Source organism: Nyctibius grandis, chromosome 6 (assembly GCF_013368605.1).
Source record: "Nyctibius grandis isolate bNycGra1 chromosome 6, bNycGra1.pri, whole genome shotgun sequence".
Classification (NCBI taxonomy): Eukaryota; Metazoa; Chordata; class Aves; order Nyctibiiformes; family Nyctibiidae; genus Nyctibius; species Nyctibius grandis.
This window is the reverse complement of record NC_090663.1, coordinates 5,999,165-6,011,797: the sequence shown is the minus strand read 5'-3', so window position 1 is coordinate 6,011,797 and position 12,633 is coordinate 5,999,165.

Here is a 12,633-nt window from a genome sequence, read left to right as displayed (position 1 = left end):
TCCTCCTGGAGTGTGTGTACAGGGTTGGGAGGGCTGAGGCAGCCCCTGGCCTCGTGGTGACTAGAAATAGCTGGTGAAGAGGGGAGAGTCCAGGTTTGATGTTTCCACAGAAATTGTAACACCAAAAAAAAAAAGGTCTCTTGGACATCAAATTGCAGTACCCCACTAGAAATTAAATGGAGTTTGTGCTACATGTCTTTGGCCGTATTGTTAAATAATTAGTTCTTCTGAATTATTTAATGTGGGATTAATTTATTTCACTATCAGAGATACATCCTGGTGCTGGGCGGTACATAGGTCTCCTGTAGATAAGGTGTGCGAGTTGCTATAGGCAGCAGCACACACAGGAATTGGTGTTTAACTTGCATCTAACCTTTGCTCTGTGCAGCCCAAAGTGCTGAGGACCCTTCACAGAGGGCCGATTGAGATGGGTGGTGGTGGAAGCTAAGTAAAGTAATTCACGATTAAGAGTAAGTAATGCAGTGTTCTGAATTTATAGCAACGGCTCATCTGCCTCTCTTCCTCCTTTCCCGCCTGGTCTGTGTAACGAAGCATGGGAGCCCTGAGACTGGATGTGTTATGGGGATGATTCATGCAGGAATTAAAACCTGATAGGTACCATTTTCAAGGGGGGTTACTTCAATATATCCCCTTTCTTTTTAAAAAACTTTTTATTTTATTTAATTAGTTCCAGTCGAGGCTTTCTGGCCCATGGTGTCTTCAGCCTGATATTTGTCAGACCTGCTGAGCGTCCATAGCTCACTGGCAGACTCAGACCCAGACAGTTCACTGCTGCTCAAAGCACCCAAAACTTCTCATTAAATCTGACTTGTTTTCTGCAACAGTTACGTGATCTCAAAAGAAAAGGGAAGAGTTTGGTCTCTGTTTACAGAAACCACATACATTTATAGAACTAGGAGAATGAATGTATTCCTGTCCTATAATCACCAAACCACACGCGGCAGTGCTTGCGCTGGGAGTAGGCGCGATAGCCTATAACGATGTCTGTGCTCTGCAGATACATAATTAAGGGTCTATTAAAATCTGTTTTGTTGCTGTGAAAGACGGCACAGCAAATTTATAGTTTTCAGCACACCTCTAATGTTACGAGATAGATAGTTGCTTTAAAAAAACAACCCAACAGCCTACAAACCTATTTCTTTTCATTTGCGGTTTTGCTCTCTAGGTGGCAGGTTTTGACACTAAAACATGGTTTTGGTTCCTGCTCTGAACTCAGGCGCTCAAAATGTGCTGGAGAAATAGATGAAAACAAAACACTACTACTTTATTCTTTCTGGATGTTATATTGATTTATGATCATATCCTTTTATGTGAGTTGGAGAGAAGTGGTAAAGAACCTAGCTGGTTTTCCTCCCTGTGTTCTCAGTACGCCCGTGATGTTGAAATTTCTTCCTGTTTTTCAGGCTGGTATGAGTAATGTTGTCTGAACTGCGTGGCTTTGGCAGAGAGAAATAACCTATCTTCATTTTGAAATGGAGAAGAAATGGCTTAAGACTGTTTCTTCAAGGGCTTAGCCATTCTGTCTTTTCTTTTTTTGCTTTTATACAGTTGCCCAAGGCTGGAGGGCAGAAGAGGGGGAGGAGAGGTAGGGCTGTTAGGGAGGAGAGAAATGAATTGTCAGGCCTGAAAGGATTTTTTTTATTTACAACAGAAAAAAACCCAACCAGTGTGTAATTAAAAAACCTGAAATAGTCACCAACTGCTGATTCCCTAGAGAGAAGCAGAAGGAGATTGAGTTCCTTGGAAGAAAAGCATCTTCCACACTGCTGTGTCCGCCAGGCTCTGTACGCTGGAGGTACCCAGCGCAATGGGTGGGCAGTGCCATTAGGGCTTGGACCAGTCCCGCTTCTCTGAGTGCGAGCTGTAGGATGAGACCGATTTGGTTCATGGTCTTTGGTGTGAGCCCTTGCATGGAAGAGGCTGCAAGGGGTCTTGTGGGCTAGGAGCTGTCTTCGAAAACAGCTGCTGTGTTTGTGGAGACAGGTGTGTGCATGCACCTGCATGTAAAAGTGTCTCTGAAGGATTCACAGCCTGAAGGACCATGTCTTGCTCAAGGTCATCCTCTCCTTTCTTGTTCTGTTTTCAGACTGCAAGTCTTGCTATTAACTAGCTCTAGCTGCAAGGAGAAGCAATAGGTGGGAATAGAATAGGTGGGAGATTTAGACTCCAATCATTTCAGTCATTTAACTGGTACATTTTATTTATCTTTCTGTAGGCAACTGTTATGTTTGTTCAAGAGAGGCACTAATTTTTTTTTTTTCTTTCCCACAGTATAGATGAATTGGGAGTAAATCCAGCTGAAGCTTCATAGATACTAGCCTAGACTCTGATTCAACCCTGTCCTGAAACATGGAATTTGGGGCAAGATCCATATCCATCTCCCAATGTTTAGACACATGGCAGAATTGGGTGCTTGGGGAATGCGTATGAGAAACAAGGCAAGGACAGCAGAACCTTTGAAACAGTCACGTAGACACGTTTGATCATTGATCCACATTTGATCATTGATCGCTACTGGTTGTACAAAAACTTAAGACACCCAAGGCACACATGTTCACACCTACATAGAGAGAGAGCTACACCAGGAGGACAGCTAGGTTGGCTCTATCTGGAGATGTGCTCCTCCTCCACTTGGCCAAGTGACCTAATCACAGAATCACAGAATCAACCAGGTTGGAAGAGACCTCAGGGATCATTGAGTCCAACCATTGCCCTGACACCACCCTGTCAACTAGACCATGGCACTAAGTGCCATGTCCAGTCTTTTCTTAAACACATCCAGAGATGGTGACTCCACCACCTCCCTGGGCAGCCCATTCCAATGTCTAATAACCCTTTCTGAAAATAAATTCTTCCTAATGTCCAACCTGAACCTCCCCTGGCGAAGCTTGAGGCTGTGCCCTCTTGTCCTATCGCTAGTTGCCCGGGAGAAGAGGCCAGCTCCCACTTAACTACAACCTCCCTTCGACCGGCCGCCAGTTGGACTTTGCCCCATTCACCACCACTCTCTGGGCTCGGCCATCCAGCCAGTTTTTAACCCATTTAAGAGTCTACCCATCCAAGCCCCAGGCAGCCAGTTTGTCTAGGAGGATGCTGTGGGAGACAGTGTCGAATGCCTTACTGAAGTCTAGATAGACTACATCCATAATGAAAGTCATGTTGAAGGTTTGTGCCAGGCCAGACACCAGGCCAGCTCTCCTGAAGCCCAGTCACACATTTCACGTGTCACCCAAGTTTTCCTTCCAATTTCAAGTTTATACTGTTTATACTCAGCCTGCGCTGTGTGATCCTCACTTCTGGTGCACTGGAACTCAGCAGCAAATCCGTATTTTTCAGTTTGTCCCGTTTATGGTACAACCAGTTTCTCTTGCAAACACATTGTTAACAGTTTATCTAATGTGTCTTTTATAAATCATTTGAGCGCACTGAGATCTGATTCTTTTACAGGGAATGAAATCATACAGCATTAATCCACTCTTTCTTGGAATGATTCTGGCAATGATGGAAAACAATATAATTAGAAGCCATTCTTTCAGCCTGGAAATTGTAATTGGATTGTGAATTTTATAGCAGCAGCTTTCAAAAAATAAAGAAGAATTAGTCAACTAAAGAAAATACGCTCAGCTTGTTTCCAGCAGGGGCTGTGTTCTGTGGTTAACTTTAAGGTGGTGGTTGCTGTTTTTTCTTTTTTTTTTTTTTTTTTTTTTCTCCTGGCAAATAAGGCACCCTTAGGGGCTGCAAACATGGGTTTTTTCCCTAGGGAAACCTGCTGCAGTGCCAGTCACTCAGCCTCAAGCAGGCACCTGCAGTCCTCCTGTCCTCTTTGCTTTCCGCCTTGAAGTTTGCTTGGAGCATCTCCGGATGTAGATGGTCTAGAGCGCAAGTCTTATGAGGAGCGGCTGAGGGAACTGGGGTTGTTTAGCCTGGAGAAAAGGAGGTTTGGGGGAGACCTTATCGCTCTCTACAACTACCTGAAAGGAGGTTGTAGCGAGGTGGGTGTTCGTCTCTTCTCCCAGGGAACAAGCGATAGGATGAGAGAACATAGCCTCAAGTTGTGCCAGGGGAGGTTTAGATTGGATATCAGGAACAATTTCTTCACGGAAGGGGTTATCAAGCACTAGAACAGGCTGCCCAGGGAAGTGATGGAGTCACCATCCCTGGAGGGCTTTAAAAGACTTGCAGATGTGGTGCTGAGGGACATGGTTTAGTGGTGGACTTGGCAGTGCTGGGTTGATGGTTGGACTTCATGATCTTAAAGGTCCTTTCCAACCAAAACGATTCTATGATTCTATGTATTAGTGCTCCTGTGGATCAGATTTACTTTGAGATTTGGTGGAGAAGCCAGCATATCCCAAATGGGGCTGATATAACAGTGTGCAGAAATGAAAGAAAAAACCCCAAACCCTCGTGAAATGGGCGTGTTGGAGAGCCTCAGAGACAGAAGAGGGAAGGCAGCAGGGGAATGGTGGAGAGGAAGGGGAGTTGTCTGTATTTACTGCTCACCTATTTAACGCAGTTGAGGTTGAAGCACAGAAAAAAAAATGCTTGTCAAGGTATTTATTAGTTCTGCTTATGATAAATAGGTAGAAATTGTCTTGCGTGAGGCACTTAGTGAGAACTGGGTAGAAAACAGGCTTGTCATCCAGTGGGACCTTCCTTATAAGCCTGCCAGCTCGAGTGAAGGTGGTGGCTGGATCTGCAAAGCCATGTATGTATCTCGGGGCATCTCCTGCACAGTTTTTTGTGTCTCAGCAGCCTGTGAACATGGGTGTTCTTCCTTAAGGCACTTAAGTCGTGCTGTTGCCTTACCCTTATCCCTTTGGCTCTGTTCCAAGATCCTCTCTAGCAGACCCTCCCAGGGAGATGCTGCGGACAGCCTTTCCGGAACCAGCCCCACGAAGCACTCTGGGAATGTCAGTGCCCCATCTCTGCTGTCACCCATGAAGCAAGAGGCCTCCAGGCTTCGCGTGTCAGCCACCTCCATCCAAGTATCTGAGTCCCTCCTGCTGAGGGAGTTCTGCGTTGGGTGACAGAGTGGCAGCTGGGTATGATGTAAAGTGCTGTTTCTTTCTCCATGAGTTTTTGGGGGCCCCCAGATCCTCTACAGGCAAAAACGCTCAAAGAAACCTCATAAAGCGTTTCAGGCTGGAAGAGATTGCATTTTCCAAATGACTTCAGTATTCACTATTAGAGTTTTGCTCAGCTGTAGCTGAAAACAGAATGTTTCATGTGAAGAAGGAAAAGAAGCGGACAGGAACTTTTCTTCTATGTTCCTTTTCTCTCCTTAAACTTGACCTCAGGATTCCCAGAGGTAAAACTCTTTCCCATCTATCTCCAGACAACTAAATTCTACACTGTCAACTTACACAGTAAGGCCCCATTTGAATTTTATTGTCAGACAGTGAAAAGTGAGGTTTGGTAAACACTGCGTATTCTTATGGAGACTTTGTTACCTTTGGTTTATGGTTAAAATAAAACCAGTAACAACAGCCTCTTGAAAATGCTCATATCCATAAATCTGAGATCCCCCCGTTCTCCCCGCAGCCCATGAGGTTTTGCAGTCCTCCTCGCTACATCACTGTCCCACACACAGCGCTGAAGACCCTCCCCTGACAGCTTTACGGCTGATGGCTGAAGAACAAACTGTTACTCCCTGAAAATTATTTTCTAGATTGCCACAAAAATATACATCATTGTGTCACGGGATGGCAACTATATTAAATCTGGTTAGATAGTTAGGGTAGGTTGCTGTCATAAATCAGCCTCTGCCTGCCTTGTGGTGGTGGAAATGCAATCAATAGTTGTTGCAACTGTTTATATAGTTAAAAACATTTCCTTTTGCAAAACAAATTCTTAATATTCTCCAATTCATTAACATCCTGTCTATTTACTGCTTTGAAAAAAGTCAAGCACATCATTCTCTTGGAAATCTGCATTGTCACTCCAATAATGCATCAGTATGAACATTTGGAAGTTGTTAAAAAGGGGAATTATTTCATCATGATAAAAAAAGAAGAATGAGACCAGCTCAGCTGAAAAGATTGCATTGTCAGTTCTGATTTAATGTGTGAATAACGCTAGCAGGATTGGGAGAACATCTTCTCCTAGATAGGTTGTTTTTATGTTGTCAGAGTCTGTGTGCTGGGATTTACAGCTCGAAACTATTTTTTTTCAGAGGATAGTTGTAATGAACTGGGGTTTGTTTCATTTCTCTTGACTATAAGGATGACCTGAATGTCAGTCATGCAGAAGCTTGAAGATGGTTTGGATTAGAGGAAGTCAGCCTAAAGTCTGGACATCTCTCAAGTTCTTGTTGTGTGCCTTGTCATTTAATTCTGCTCCTTAAATGCCCAGCTCCAGGAGGCAAGTGTCCCTGTGAGGTTGCCAGCCTATTGCAATGACCATATCTTTATTGGGGGTGGCAGTCTGGTAGCTCTTACCCTAGGGCTGTGGAGAAAAGCTTGAAAACCTGACTTGCCTGCAACCTAAGAGCTCAGAAACTTAAATCAGGTGAACTATATTGCATACTCTGGAGACAGGTGTAGCCATAAAATCCTTTTGAAGAGTTCCTTTTGGCAAGGGCATAAACAAGGAAGCATTTTTTTTTAATAGGGTTAAAGAGCTGGAGGTTTGAGGACCCTTCTAACCCTTGCAGCAGTTTCCCATCTTTGAAGCCATTAAGCAACCTGGCCAAAGTTCCCAGAGAGGATCTGAACACGGAGGAAACAGAAATGTTACTTTCCTGACCAAACCTCTTCAGTGGATGTGAGTCAGCTACCTCAGGTCTGGGGGTTACCTGGTGGTAAGAGATGGTTTCCACGTGGTCCACAGGAGGACAGTGGAGAGCTGCACTTCGTGGCTTTCTAACCTGCCTCTGTGCCTGCATTGTAACGGGAAAGTGATAGCCCGCACGCGTCCTTCTGCACAGAGAAAGCATTGCAAGTTTAAAAGCTTTTCTCCTCGCCCAGTAATTTCCCCACATCAATCTTTCATAAAGAGGATGGTTAGCTGGAGATTTCCTGGGGAGGGAAAGGTGATGTAGAGCAGGCTGTTCATGGCCATGAGCCCATGTGAAAAGCACACCCAAGTTTCTTGGCTCCTTTCAGGCCTATAAAACACCCTGCTCCCATGTGGCTGCAGAAATACCCAACACTATGTATCCTGAGAGCTTGGGTTTGTGGAGATCTTGCAAAGTTTGTGCAGCCTGGACTCTTTCCAGTGAGAGCATTGTTTGACTTAGCTAAATGAACCAGGTGATTAAAGAGAGGGTGAGATTAGCAGCTTGCTGGCATTTGATTTGGGAATATTTTTATCCTGTTCACTTACTTGTTTTATGTGTATCTTCTGATTAGAGAAGTGAATTCCAGCCTTCGGACTGAAAAATGATGTTCTCCACAGATGCGGCTCTAAAGAACAGCTAGTAAATGCCAATTATCCCAGGTAGCAGAAGGTCCCTCAAGGGCAGAAGGTTGCAAAGTCTGACGACTCATATGAGGCATCGATGACCTTTGGTTCACCTACTGTTTGCATCAAACTGTTCCTGCTCTCTTTCTTATGGTCTGGCGAAGCCCTCCCAGGCAAATATTAAAGCAGCAGACCTAGATGTGAACCACTGCCTCCACAGATGGGACAGCTTAAATCCTGCTCGTCAGGAATAAGGTATCCTGATTATTAATGACTTACCTAGTAATTGATTTTTGTTTTGCCCCCTAAAGAGCCTGAAAGCTCTCTAGAAACATTACAAATTAACAAATGATTCCTTGAGTGGGAATTTAGGAGACAGTAAGATGGAGCGGAAGTGGAAGAGACATCTGATGGTGTGAACTGTTGGCACAGAAGGGGAAGAGAGTGATTTTGCTCAGCTCGAGATTCAGGCACCTAAAGCTAGCTTTTGCTAAATGTAGGAGTCAGATTCAACTTGCCACATGGAGATGCCAGGTAGCCAAGACTTCCACGTGGGGCTTTTGCATATGATACAGCATCTGTGGAATACTCATGGGTTAAAGGAGAGCAGATGGAGTCCAGGGAGGGCAGCCTGGGACATCCAAACTGGCATCAGCTGGTTGCTAACTAATTTGACCATTACATCTCTGCTGAGACTTAGCTTAGACAACCAGCTAACTCCTGTATCTGGGTGCCAAAATGTGTAGGTGTCTGGAGCCACATCCCATTTTTAATGTTACTGAATTAAAAACAAAAGGGGTGTGTGTGTGTGAATTTTGACATAGAGAAGGCTATGTTCATTAACTAACTTCCTCCTTTGTGGGTCTCTGTCAGCCAAGTTGCCTGTCTGACCAAAGTGACAAGCATCTGCGTTTCTGTGCTCTACTGCTGTTGAGGAGGTCTGTGCTGCCAGGCCAGTGTGATCAGTCTGTCTTTTTGTGATATGAATCCAAGTGTTCAGCTACTAATATATTTATTAAATTGGCAAAACATTAGAAGTATTTTCAAATTCCTCTCAAGCCTGTGACATAAAGGGTATGTTGTGTCACTTTGCATCACCAAGAGATTTAAGAAGTTATTTGAGTCTGGGTCAGTCTTACAGCTCTTTTCACTTTGATGTGACCTCCAGACTCAGCCTTAATCGCAGGTTGTGAGCCCTGTGGAGAGAACAGGGATGACTGGAGAAGAAAAGGCTTTTCTTTGAGGTCTCCTTTTTCCTTCTGTGGTTAATCAGCAAGCACCTGGGTCTGCAAAAGGATTACAGTGCCTCTTTCCTACACTGGCATCCTCTTAAGGGCTTAAGATCTTAAGGTATCTCAACTTCTGAAGGTGTTTGCAATGGTTCTGCATTTATGAGCAAAGTGATCATTGCAAAGAAGTGTTTGCTGCAGATCATTGGCTCAAATGCTTTGGCCCGTGTCAGGAAGTCACACTCAATGGCCATGATGGTTCTTTCTGGCTTTTAACACCCACACACCTGTTAAATCACTTCTATTCTGCAGACTTCGATGTATCATCCCAGGGCTCACTCCTAACGTGCGCTTTGTTTTGTTTGAGCCTGCAAAGCATCCGAAATAGTGGTCTGGATTTGTAACACGGATAATGGTTCTTGGAGGGCTTTAACCAAAGTCTGCTAACACTTTATCCCAGAGAAACTCAAGCTAAGTACACAACCCAGATGGCAGGAGGTGGGTGGCTGGGGGATCATAGGATAATACAAGTTGGGAAGGGACCTCAGGAGGCCTCTAGCTGAGTCTCCTGCTTAAAGCAGGGTCAGCTAGGAGGTTACTGCAGCAAACCCAGGCTGGCAGCAGCATTTGTTTCAGAAAGTTGCTATTTGAAAGCATAGCTTCTTTTCTCTGCTCTCTATCCCCACTGTAATCCTGCACTTCAGTTTCATCTTTGCAGCTTGATTCTGCAGTATCCCCAGTAAAGTTTAGGTATTTTAAGCTCTTTGTCTGTATGGACACTTGAATTGTCTCTTTTAGTAGAGCCTAATTGTCCTTCAGTACTCATTGCCTGGTCTACAAGTGGAGGGACTCATCTTCAAGCTGTGTCAAAAGAAATAAAAAAGAAATCTTACTGCTCTTGCCTATCACAGTTAATATGAAAGTTGGGTTTCTGCTTCAGGATTTTACTCCCTGGACCCATCCTCTCTGAAGGTGGCACTTGAAAAATATGTCCAGTGAATTTCATTGAGAGGGGTGAAAAAGGAAGGAAAAAAGCTTCTCAAGTGACAATAGTGATTCAAGGACAGGTGGGTAGAGGCTGGACATGGGTATATTGAAACTAGAAATATGAAGAAATCATTCATGTTCTGCCTCGCTCTACAGTGGGAAATGAGAAAGAAGAGGCAAGAAGCCAAGCCAGTGTGATGTGGAAGGTGACATGAAATATAGCTCGGTGGCCCTGGAGGGTCCTTCACTACTAGGCTCCACCTTGCTGGGACCCATTCATCACCTTTGCTGTTGCAAACTATTTCAGCATTTTCTGTAAACTGCATGCACGTTTTGGGCCATATTTATAATTGAGAGGAAAAATAAGGGAGGCAGGGAGACAAAGGAGATGATAGTGCAGAAGAAGTTCCTTTGTGTTCTCTTTCCTTTTAGCTATCTCTTTCTTTTTTCCCTCCTTTGACGTCTTCCTGGCAGTCCCCGCACAAGATTAATCATTTGAATGGGAGAAGTGCCACTCTGAGGTAATTGTGAAGGATTACATCCATGATCATTGCAAAAGAGCTGAGGTGCTAAATTTAAAAACGCTGCGTTTGCGGAGCCGAGTGCGGATCTGCTGGGCTACCTGCACCAGAGAGAGCCTTTTGAGCTACCCACATGGAGTGATGGGCTTTATAGCAGCAGCCACCATGTAGGGGAAAAGCCTCTGTTGTCATTTTTGGCAGCTCTGTGCCCCAAAGCAAACAAGATGGTAGATTATATTAAGAACAGATTTGCAAATGTCACAGCGTTGTGTCAATTTGAGACCCGTACCATGAGGCCTGTACTCTGATCACCTTGTTGGAGAAAGCACAGGGTAGCAATAAGAAGAGCTCAGAGAAGGGAAATGAAAATAATCATCCCTATGAAGAAGCCTCTGTTGAAAGAAATGAAAACAAACTGATGCTGTAAAGGGTGTCTGTCACTCGTGCTTTCTTAGTCATACTAGAGCAAGGACCCTTCCAATGAAACACATTTTGAAGTGATAAAAGCAAACACCTCTAAACAAATACAGAAGTACCTGGAAAAACTTCAGCCAGGAGGTTTCCTCGAGAAAAGCACAGTGAATTAAAGGAGCTGATACTTTTAAGTAACTGCCCTGTGGAGCAGGTACTCCCCTGACTGCATGGACACTGATGTAGCCTAGCTCAGGTTTAGCTCACACAAAGCTAGGGCCACTTTGTGCTTTTCTAACCAAACATCAGGCAGGAGTGCTAGGTGGCTTAGGAAAGGCTGACATTGCCCAGTGCAAGAGAAATTTTTGTCCTTAAGGATCAAAAACTTGTTATGGACAGTGCAGCAAGAAAAGAAAAATATTCCTGACTGCTTTCCCTAGCATATGTACTTTGAATGCTTCTACCTGGATCCTTGCTCTCTCCTTGGAGAACCATGGTACTAGGCTGGTGGACTGAACTTCACATGGAAACTGGCCCCATCTGCCATCCAGTCTGCTCTGAGACAAGTACTTTCTAGAAAATAACGTCCTGACTTGGCAAGTTTACCCTACGCACGGATCATTATGTCTGCAAGACCTGTTTGCCTTTGAGGCTCCTTGCCACCACCTCTTCTGCACCTGGCCATTCAGTATCTGAAGCAAGCTCGGTGGGGAGGGAGGTGCAAAGCAGTCTTATAAACCAGATTATTATTTTCTCTCATTCTGAAGCTCTGGAGTCTTTGAGGAACTTCATAAGAACAATTCCTTATACAACTCCATCTGAGGCACTTTCCACCCATATGTTTTGCTCTCTCTGTTTCTCTTAAGATTTCCTTATATTTCCATTCCCTTAATCGCATTTCATCTTTCTCTCAGTGCTCTACCATGTGCAGTCATCTTGCTGACATGGTAAGTTTTTCGTTTTCCACTGAGAAATGACTCATTTATTACAGTAGGGGTTCCAGCTCTTCACCAACTGCTTACTGATGCCCTCTGAATTGAGCTTTGAATGGGCTTCATGAATAATAATACAAAAATAACCCAGTGATGTGATTTGACTTTGTCTTTTAGAAACTCATAAATCATCTTAAGCACTATCAGTTAAAAAAGTCCACTGTGGAGAAGAGCAAGCATTTGCCAAGCCAGAAATAGGCTCTGTGCAACCTGTTTACAAGACTTTTAAATCCAGACAATTGGGGAAAGTAGGTCATTTTTGGTCACATGTAGAGACTTGGACAGGACATCTATTGCTTTGAGAGCTTGGAGACATCCATATCAACACCGTGAAGATGTCACAGTCCAGATGGCTTGTGACCAGCAGGGAATGGCACACCTCAGAGGCAGAGGGTGTTGATGGATATGAAGCAGTCTGGGTTCAGGCTGCAGACATCTTCTTGCTCAGCATGGAAGAGAGTCAGTGCAAGCTCACACGAGAAGCAAATGTCTGGAGCACGGTGCCATATGGCAGGATGAACGGCTTGGCTTCAAGATCTCTTTTCCATTTCAGGAGGTGGGTGCAGGTGGATGGAGAATGACCGTGGTGGTTGGCTGGCCAGCCCCAATGGGGTAACCAAGCAAGGGGCAGTGATGTGCTGCCTCTTTGGGCTGAACCATAGGGGACTGAGGGGAAGAGAGACCCAGCAGTCTTGGCTTTGCCTCTTGTCCATTACCTTGCTCAGACCTCATGGACAGAGGCGTGGGAAGGCTTGGTAGGTGTGTGGAGGCCCATGAGGATGGGAAGATGAAGGGAATAAATTTGCTTCACAGGATCTGCTCTGTGCAATGCAGCTATGTGCCTTTGCATGCAGCTTATTTGTAAGCAACACTTTAGTCTCACTGGGCACATCCTCATGAATGCTTTGGGGTTAACTTTTCCTCTTCTTCTTCTACCCTGTTATTTGTCAGTGAGTGCCAGACAATGAACCAGTCCTAGTGTTTTTTTGATGTTTTTCCTTTGATTTGCCTTTCTGTTTCTCTCCTTTCAACCATTTAGTTTGTTGTTTTTGTTTTTGTTTTTTTTTT